Consider the following 9886-nt stretch of genomic DNA (forward strand, 5'->3'; position numbering starts at 1 on the left):
ATGAGGAAACAGGCTGAATTAATCATGGAGAGCAGGCCAGTGAGTAGCATTCTTCCATGGTCTCTGTACTAGTTCCTGCATCCAGGTTAAATTCCTGCCTTAAATTCCTTGGATGATTGACTATGTGGGAGGGTAAGCCAAATCAGGCTTTCCCCTTCAGGTTGCTTTTGGTTATGGTGTTTTATCATGGCATAACCTAATTAAGACAGCCATTGTAATAGCACACCACAAATTTAGGGGGCTTAAAACAGTCCAATTTGTTCTTATATTTTGAAGGTCAGAGTATAAAATCCAGGTGTCTGCAGGGCTATGCACTTCTGGAGGCTTCGTGAAGAATCATTTTCCTGTCTTCCCTGGGGGCCACCTGCATTCTGGTCGCATGGTGCTTCCAGTAGCCCTCTAGCTTCTGCTTCTATGGGCATTGTCTGCTTCTACTAATGGATTCTCTTGCCTCCTTCTGTAAGGATTCTTGTGGTGGCATTGGGTCCCTGGAGACAGTCAGGGTAATCATTCACTCCATCTTAAGTACCTCAATTTAAAAAAAATTCATCTCTGTAAAATCCCTTTGCCATACAAGACTCAGATTCGGGAAATTAAGATGTGGGTGGCTTTGGGGGATGCTATTCTGCCTCCCAAAGCTATCTTTCTTTCCCTGATGGCCTGATCAGTATTTTACACACTGTTCCATTCTCCCTGCAGAGAGCACAGGCTAAGCACAGGCTGAGCACGGAGGTTCATATGATGGAAGGGAAGTCATATAGCCCAATCTTTTCCTCAATGTTGCGTTACTGGCTCCAGGTGGGAGCTCTTCACAGGTCAGAACGAGTTCCTCTGGTGGGTTTATGGGATTGAGTAGGGGACACCACAAGATGTCCCACGGAATCTCAGGACAAATGTCAGAAGTTGTTGTAGATTAATCTACCTCCTCTGTGTTTTCTGCTTCTTTATGCAGAACTAATCATTCTCATTAAAACCCACGGCACGTTTCCAGGGTATTAAAAATATATTTGATTTTATGCTGTGCATGTCTTCCAAAACTGAGAAGAAACCCACACTGAACAACTGTGAACCAATAATATGGTTTTGCATCACACAGTTTTCAGGAAATGAGAGTTCTGTGGAATTGAGGCGAACTTATCTGGCCCTGGAGAATAGACACATTCCAGAAATAGCCCCATGTGGCTAGCCCTCCTCCTGGCCATCCAAATTGCCTCAGAGTCTATTAACAACTCAGGGGGTGGCTTGCCTGCTGGTTTCCTCTGAGGACGGGGGAGGCTAGAGCAGGATGCTTTCTACTGAGGTGGGAAGTGGGTGGGCCCCTCCTAGGCCTTGTCTGGGTTTTATGCATTGAATTTGGGGTTCAGACACCCTCAGTAATGCTACATGGAAGCTGCATCTAGCAAATGTGGGGAGATTGACATCATTCGGGGAAATGTTTGCATCCAACGACAAGTTAATGTCTTAAGAATGATGTACAGACTGGCTAAATATTTTGACAGAGAATTGAAAGTAACTATGAAGGCCACTCCATCTGGAGCCCCTCATTTATTGTCTGCATATTTACACAACTGCTTAGAAATGTCATGATCTGAGAATTAATGGAAAGAAAAAGAGCTCATCTTTTTGGCCAGAGTCTGGGGTGACATGTGAGTTGGAGATGGGAAGATAAAGCACACACCCACCCATCCCCCCACAGTTTCTTTTCCCATCTTCTCATGCATAGTACTAATAACATCCCCCCCCCCACCTCAGTGAGCAAACCTCAACTGTTCTTTTTCAAAATTTCAAACAAGTTCATTCCCATACAACACCAAGACATTTTCTTTGCTTAAAATGTACACAGGGCACATGATTCTTTAATGAGATCAATAGTTTATGTTTTGGTTCCACACTCAGTAGCTTCATGGCCGGGGTGATAGAGGTAAGGGACTGTATAGATCAGTGATTCCCAATCTGTGGGCCATGACCACTGGAAAACATATTTCTGATGCTCTTAGGACCCGAGACACTGCTCAGTAGCAAACTTACAGTTATGAAGTAGCAATGAAATACATTTATGGTTGGAAGTTCCTAAGACTATTGGAAATAGGTATTTTCTGATGGTTGTGACCCACAAGGTTGAGAACCGTGGATCTAGGGCCTCCAGCTTTGGCCTTTCTATATCATCTCTGTCTAGTATAGTCCTGGACTGACTGTCCTCCCTTCTCCCTGAACCCTATGCACATGTTGGTGGATGTGGAATGGAGAACCACCCCTCCTTGACCTCTCATCTCTAGATGATCTTGGGGGATGACGATTACAGCTGGACCACTGTTAAGTCTTGGGGGTCTGGAGGCAGAACACAAGGTACCCTATGGGGTCTTCACTTAGGGCATGCAGACCATCAGAGATTCCTCTTATAAGACCAGTGGTGGCACAGACCACAGGAGGGCTTACCCCACCCCTCAGGCCTGCAAGCTGCTCTTAAAATGTCACCTCATGTAGTGGTAGAAACAGTGCGACGGTTCTAGAAGCTGGTGACTGCTGCTGCCTGCCTTGGCTGTGGAAAATGGAGAGTGTGGGGGCAGACAGAGCACCAGACCTTTCCACATCCCTGAAGAGGCTGAGACGAGAAGCGTAGGCCAGTGCAGAAGGAACGTATACCACCCAGTGCAGCATGAAACCCACCCTGAGGGCACCAGACTGAGGTCATCTTCAGTAATACTTTCTGGGTGGGGCAGCAACTGACCCAGCCACCCACCCAAGCCCTGAGGGAATCTCGCTTCTTTAGGTCCCCAGTTGCCTTGCCATGAGTAGGAAGGTCATTCAGAATGCCTGAGAAAGCAGGAGTGAGAGGCTCCAGCCCGGTGTCTGCATGGTGAGGGTCCAAGCAAGACTTTACTGGCCATGTGCCTTTCATGGCTTTCGTCGGCCACCCATTGCCAATATTACACAGTAGGCACATACAGCAGTCTCATGGAGGGGTGGTCTGTTTTACAACTCTGTTCACAGCAGGACGGCTCCACCTGCATCTCTGTGAGGCCCAACACAGAGGCTTGCCCAGGACATGAAGTCAGGGCAGGAGACTGTGTGCAAGCATAAGGGACACTACACACATTATGGTTCTGCTGACTCCGGGCTCACAGCACCCAACCAAGCACCCCAGGAAGGAAAGTATTTATGTATAACATTTGTACCTTGGATTTGGTTTTCTCTTAGAGATTTTACTTAGCAGGGAGCAGCCTTAGTGTTTGCAAGTACATTGTGTTGTCAAGTACTAGAGAGAGGGAGACAGACGATTTCTCTAGGGCAGGACTCTGGGCCAGAGGGCAGTCATCCTGCCCTACACAGGTTAAGAGCAGGGTGGCAGTCCACTTGGCAGCCCTAGGAGAGTGGTAAGGCCGGGTCAGTGTAGGGTGGTGACAAGCCATACATAGTGCTTCTGCCTGAAAACAGGGTTCTCTGTGTATAACCAAATGCTCATTTCTGGAGGGTGCCCCTCTGTAGGCGCATGCGTTTGAACACTTCATCCCTAGCTGGTGACGCTATTTTGGGAAAGTTTGGAATGGGATCTTTACTGTTAGCGTTAAAGCGTTAAAGCTCGTTTGGTGGTAAATTCCCACTAGCACTGATATGGGGCCACCGCTTGTCTTTACTTCCCTCCACTCTTGTTTTGCTGCAGAAAGATGGATATGGCCAATGGATGCGTTATATCCTCGGCTCATCTACATACGTGATGCATTCAAGAATCATACAATTTATCTTTTCTTTTTTACAATTTTTTATTAGATATTTTCTTTATTTAAATTTCAAATGTGATCCTCTTTCCTAGTCTCCCTCCGAAAGCCCCATTCCTTTATCTCCTCCCCCCTCCCCCTGCTCACCAACCCACCCACTCCTGCTTCCTAGCCCTGGCATTCCCTACACTGGGGCATAGAGCCTTCATAGGACCGAGGTCCTCCTCTCCCATTGATGACCAACTAGGCCATCCTCTGCTACATAGGCAGCTAGAGCCATGAGTCCCACCATGCGTTTTCTTTGATTGATGGTTTAGTCCCAGGGAGCTCTGGGGATACTGGTTAATTCATATTGTTGTTCCTCCTATGGAGCTGTAAACCCCTTCAGCTCCTTGGGTCCTTTCTCTAGCTCCTTCATTGGGGACCCTATGCTCAGTCCAATGGATGGCTGTGAGCATCCACTTCTGTATTTGTCAGGCACTGGCATAGCCTCTCAGGAGACAGCTATATCAGGCTCCTGTCAGCAAGCACTGGTTGGCATCCACAATAGTGTCTGGGTTTGGTGATTGTATATGGAATGGATCTCCCGGTGGGCAATTTATCTTTTCTAAGTGCTTTGATGAAGAGATAGCTGATTCACGACACACATACCACCTGTAGTGGTTCTGTCCAATGTTAGCATGTCTGTGTTTCTGGAGCTTAAAGCCTTCATTTTCATCTTATATATGACATGCCTCAAATAGGCCAGGCTCTTTAGAGTGATAGACCTTGGTTGACAGATTATCTATCCTTTGGAGATGTTCACTAAAGGTTTCTCTTTATGGCTTGTGTCACAAGCTGCCATTCCTCAGGGGAAGAGGAACAGGCAGAAGAGCAGTGGCCTGGACCTGAAAGTGGTCCCCTGTTGTACAGATGGGCAAAGCATTCCCTGTGTGAGTTTCAGCTGCACACACAAGTGGATTCGGTGCATGCAAGGGCTGCTAAAGACCCCGAGGACAGGTTGTTCCCAGTCCCATCCTAGCCAGACAGCACTGCACGAGTCCTCTGGAATCTGGGTATGCAGAGGCTAAGAGATTTTGAATTTATAGAATCAACTCCCTGTTCCATGAAGAAATGAATGTGCTTCTCATAGAAACAGAGTACGGATACGTTATTATGAAAATATCTCTCCCATGCCAAGAGACTAGACCTTTTGTTGAGACTCACAATGGAGTTAATAGTGGAGCTGAGGTCGCTTAGTACTCAAGGCTGACACCCTGCTGTGTAACCCACCTTTGAGAGAACAGTGTCACAACCAACCTTACTCACCTTGAATTTCCCGTGTAGTCGTCATTGAGCACCTAAACTAAGGCCTAGCTGAGATCTTAAGTTATGCACTCTTTCAGGTCCCAGACCCAGAGAGCCATGCATGTTTGTTTGTACTCGTGCTGTGATAGTCATGTGCTGAAAACTGAATAGGTTAAAAAAAAAAAAAAGACCTTATACCAAACATCTGCCGTAAGTGTCAGCAGCAGCAGATACTGCTTGATCTATTTGCAGTTCTGTCAGCAATCTGGGTAAGTTGGAGTAAATAAATTAATTCCTTGTAAAACTCTGTTAAAAATTTCCATAAAGTATCCCACAGTCTTTCCTCACATGACACTTCCTGTGCTGTTGAAATAAAGAGCAAAGCCCTTTGTTATGGACAGACAGGTCAGCCAGTGCTCGTGTAGGCACCGATCAGACACATTTGACTACAGATAGGGGAGAAATGACAAGCTAGAGAGAGAGGGAAGACAGAGAGAAGTGGAAATCTTAAATCTGGACTCTGTCTTGGTCAAACTTTCTTAATGTATCACAGGCATATATCGGTGACTTCTGAGTTCATCAAGGGTGCATTTAACTGTCATGAAACAGATTATTGGCTGAATAAATGGACCAATGGCACAGGGAGGCTCACTTATTTCTGGTCCTCTGAGTGTTGCTTGCTATTATCCCTGTATGCGTGACTGCAGTGATTCCTGACTTACTGAGAGCCACACATGGGATAGTCATGCTGAGCATCCTGAACATCAGATGGGCTGCTGTTTGATGTGTTCTGTGGGAAGAAAAAGGCTTTGAAGAGCTTGATGTGGGTGGGCAGATCTCTCAAATAATAAAGGACTTTCAAGATAGCTAGTGGAGCCAAGCCAAACTAAACCAAGCCAAGCCAAACCAAGCCAAACCGAATGCAAACTCAAACCCAACACACCTGTTCCTTCCCATTCAAGGTCTTAAGGTTTACGGGCGGCAAAATCATTACTATGCCACTAGATGGCACTGCTAACCCACACTTGCTTGACTGAACGGGTTTCTATGGTAACAAGCTTACAAATTTATGGGAGAGAATTGGCCTTGTCCTCTGGCCTGTGTGTGTGTGTGTGTGTGTGTGTGTGTGTGTGTGTGTGTGTGTGTGTATGGGTTTGAGTGTTCAGAAGCCTGATGTCTGCACAGGGACTGTTGACGTAGCGCTGTCAAAGAGACAGAGAATCAAGTAAACATTCTACTGTGTACGGAAGGGAGAGCAGAGAAAGCACTGCTCCTAATGCCTGGTGGCTCTCGGACTGAGATCTTTGATGCACGTAGCAAGGAAGTGGCTCTGAAGCAGGCTGGGAGCCGAGTAGGCTGCGGTCTGCATTTGCTCTTGAGTGAAAGTCATTGTAGTAGCTCAGGCAGGGGTGTGTGTGGGAGCTGCTTGAACTGACAGTGTCCTGTGGAGGCAATGCTGGGAGTCATTCCATCTGCCCACACATCCAGCCCTCTCCATTGCTGGATGTATAGACATTCATGGTGTCCCTCTCTTGGAAGTGGGCATCTCACGCTCTCTGTATAAGATGCGTTTCCGGAATATGGTGCTGTCAGCATGTCATCAAACGACCACACTTTTCTCTGCTGCTCCCTACCCTGAAGCTGCTGCTTGGGTTTCTAGAGCTAGGCAGGAAGTACTTCTCATGCGCACGAGAATTCTGGGGTGCCGTGCATGGGGCGGCCAGGGGAGTGAAGGCACCCACTGGGGATCCAGTTTCTCAGTGGCAAGGGAGCTTGTGGGCAGACCTTCTGTGTGGGTCCTAATGGAGCCCTGAGTCCCAGGATGGAACCAGAGCAGTGTGCTCATGTCATAGGCTTGGTAGCAGTGGTTGGGCCAGGTCATCTAGATTTAGAATTTGTGCTGCTTGTTTTTTTTTTTTTTTTTTTTTTTGATGATTCTAGTCTATATACTTATATGAGACATTGAGACATTATTTAATTTTAGATTTTAGCCCTCTTAGAGGAAAGAGAAGAAGAGGATGGAGTCAATACAAGAATTCTACAATGAAAACCCCATCATTGGAGTTTAGTCTGGGTAACTGTTATGGCTATTTTCTAGAATAGTTTAAAAATGGAAATATCTTGAAATAACATCAGAATGACAGGAAAGTTAGAAGACTATGAAATTTGTCATTTATTTTTCTCCCATCCTGCCAAAAGTTAGCCCCTTCTTGTATGATACAGGTAATTTTTCTGGTATTTAAGTTTTTCTCTTGTGAGACAGTGCCTTGGTATCTATCCCCTACTTCTTGTCATGGGCACCTTCTTGCCTCAGTTTCCTAAGTGCTGGGGGTATGGGAGTGGGACACCTTGCATGGCTCAAAGGTATGTAGTTGCTTAAGTGACATTTAAAAAAAAGTATGATATGACATCTCCTTGTGTTTAATTATTTTAATCACACTTTACTAAGAACAAGAAAATTCTCTCATAAAACTACATTACAATTATCAAAGGCAGGAAACTGGGCTAAGGAGGTCGCTCTGTTAGCAAAGGGCTTGGCTTGCGAACATGAGCACCAGAGTTTATGCCTCAGAATCAGTAAGACGTTGGGTGTGGTGGTGATGCCAATAATCCCAGTCTTAGTTAGGGTTTTACTGCTCTGAACAGACACCATGACCAAGACAACTCTTATAAGGACAACATTTCATTGGGGCTGGCTTACAGGTTCTGAGGTTCAATCCAATATCATCAAGGCAGGAGTATGGCAGCATTCAGACAGGCATATTTTTTTTCTTTACCCATATTTCCTCAACGATAATATCTTGCAAAAGAATTAGCACAATGCTCCAGCTAGGGCTTTGACATTGATGCTGCAAGATACAGGGGAAGTGCCCTGTCCACTTATGTCCTTCCCATACAGAAGCCCTCTTAGCCCCTGGCCCATGGGTTCTCCACGTTTACAGCTTAGTCATTTCATATATTTCTATGTAGCTTCGATCATGTAGTGTGTAACCTTTTGGAGTTGTACTTTTTTTTCTGTCCTCATGCTTTCTTTTCTGGAGTTTTACATTGTAAATGCAGTGTTCTCTTTAGAAAACATCACTTCAAGGGTGGGAGGTGGTTAGGAGGGACAGCAGGGAGCCAGTGGGAACAGGAAAGGACATCGTGAAAGTTCTGTGATGAAACTCGTTACTTTATATGCTGAGCATATTGTTACTGAATAGCATTCTACAGCATGGTGGGCCAAGGGCTTATAGTCTTTCATTTTGGAGCTCAGTTTACTTGGCCATGCGTCAGAATGCACAAGCATCCGCTTAGATGGTAGGCAGGGAGCTGGAGAGATGACCCAGTGGCTAAGAGCACTTGTTGCTCAGCTAGAGCACCTGGGTTTGACTTCCAGCATGCACATGGTGGCTCACAGTCACCTGTAACCCCTAGCCACTCACTTGGGGCATAGTCACACAGATAAATTAAATATAAAAAAAAAATGAAAAAGTTTCTACCAAAAGTGCAATACTCAAGAAAAAGTGTTTTGAAAAGCTTTAATGGTAGATATGTATGCATACTAGATTTTATTATTTCTTAAATAATGAGATACACTGAACACAAAACAGTCTTCCAGGAAGAACACGGTAGAGACGAGAATTTCCCAGCCCTCACTGGGATACCACTCTGAAGTGGCACCGTTAACAATGCCTCTTGCTAGTATATACTTTCCCAAGTTTCTGATTATATTAAGAAAGACAGTAACGAAGACTAATTCGGCATTGTTCACAGATCCAGCTTGGGTTGTGCACATTTTATATCGTTTAGACTTCGAATTTCTTTCAGTTAGCTAGAATGTTAGAATTATGAAGGATGCTATAAACCCAAAATATAAGTGACTGTAAGGGAAATTCTGGGGGATGTTTAATAATCCTGTAAGAAATATGAGCTATGTAGTTCCAGGACGTTTAGCACTCCAGTGAATAAATAAAATATTGATAACATTTGTAGTCTTCTTTCCAAATCCCTGTATAGGTTGGTTATTTAAACTGATCCTCATGCTATATTTTTTAAAAATTAATCTCACATTAGGAAAAGATGGGAGGTCACATTCTTTTGCCTTCCAGGGAAGGTATCTTTGCCTCCATGATCTAGAGTAAGAATTTAGCATCTTCTCTCAGCGACATTTAACATCCAACACAATGGACTCAGAGAGGAATGGGAGCAAACATGAAATCAGGGTGGTGGATTTGGAGGCATTTTTCTTTGGAACCTTCTTGGACAACTCAGGCTTAAAGTTTTAAGGCACTGTAGGTAATTTCACTGTAGGTTGTTACACACTCAAAACCCACCCAAACTTCAGCCATACTTTTTAGTCATTAGAATTCTAATTGCCCTAGCTTATTTTCACTATTAGGATGCACCTGGGTAGGTGTTGGTTCTGAGACGTCCTGTTCCATCCTGGGAGGAGCTAGAGTGACCGCCTGGCTTTGCCATTCGTTAGAGACCCGGGAAACTGAAAATCTTTCTAGTCATCGTTTTTTTTTTTTTTTTTTTTTTTTTTTTTTTTTTCTTATTTGTGAGCTCTATGGTGACCACCACATTTCAGGATAAATGACTTGATACTCACGTGCCAAGTGTACCCTGTAATACTTTGCCTGTTTGCATGCTCCTTTGCAGGACCCTGCTTTAGGCTGTGTTTAGCCGTGCTTCCTGCTAGGCTTGTTCCAGATAAGGTAGCTTGCGAAGGCATCCTTAGTGCCTTGGGAATAGAGATAGAATGGTGGGCCTCTTGCTGAACGTCTTAAGCAGACATCCAGTGCGCTGAGTTATTCTTTCTTGGCCCTGAAGTTGTACTCTGCCTACGTGTACTTGTTTGCACTCCAAATCAGGGACAAGCTAGATCCCACAGGGTCCTA

General features: G+C 45.0%; 1 annotated feature.

Moving 5' to 3' along the window:
- Nucleotides 5834-6533: an enhancer, noted in NCBI's record as "VISTA enhancer mm485". NCBI's record gives its function as "enhancer in: hindbrain (rhombencephalon)[3/8]" and the evidence as "EXISTENCE:transgenic organism evidence [ECO:0001131][PMID:17130149]".

The sequence above is a fragment of the Mus musculus genome, chromosome 7 (assembly GCF_000001635.26).
Source record: "Mus musculus strain C57BL/6J chromosome 7, GRCm38.p6 C57BL/6J".
Lineage (NCBI taxonomy): Eukaryota > Metazoa > Chordata > Mammalia > Rodentia > Muridae > Mus > Mus musculus.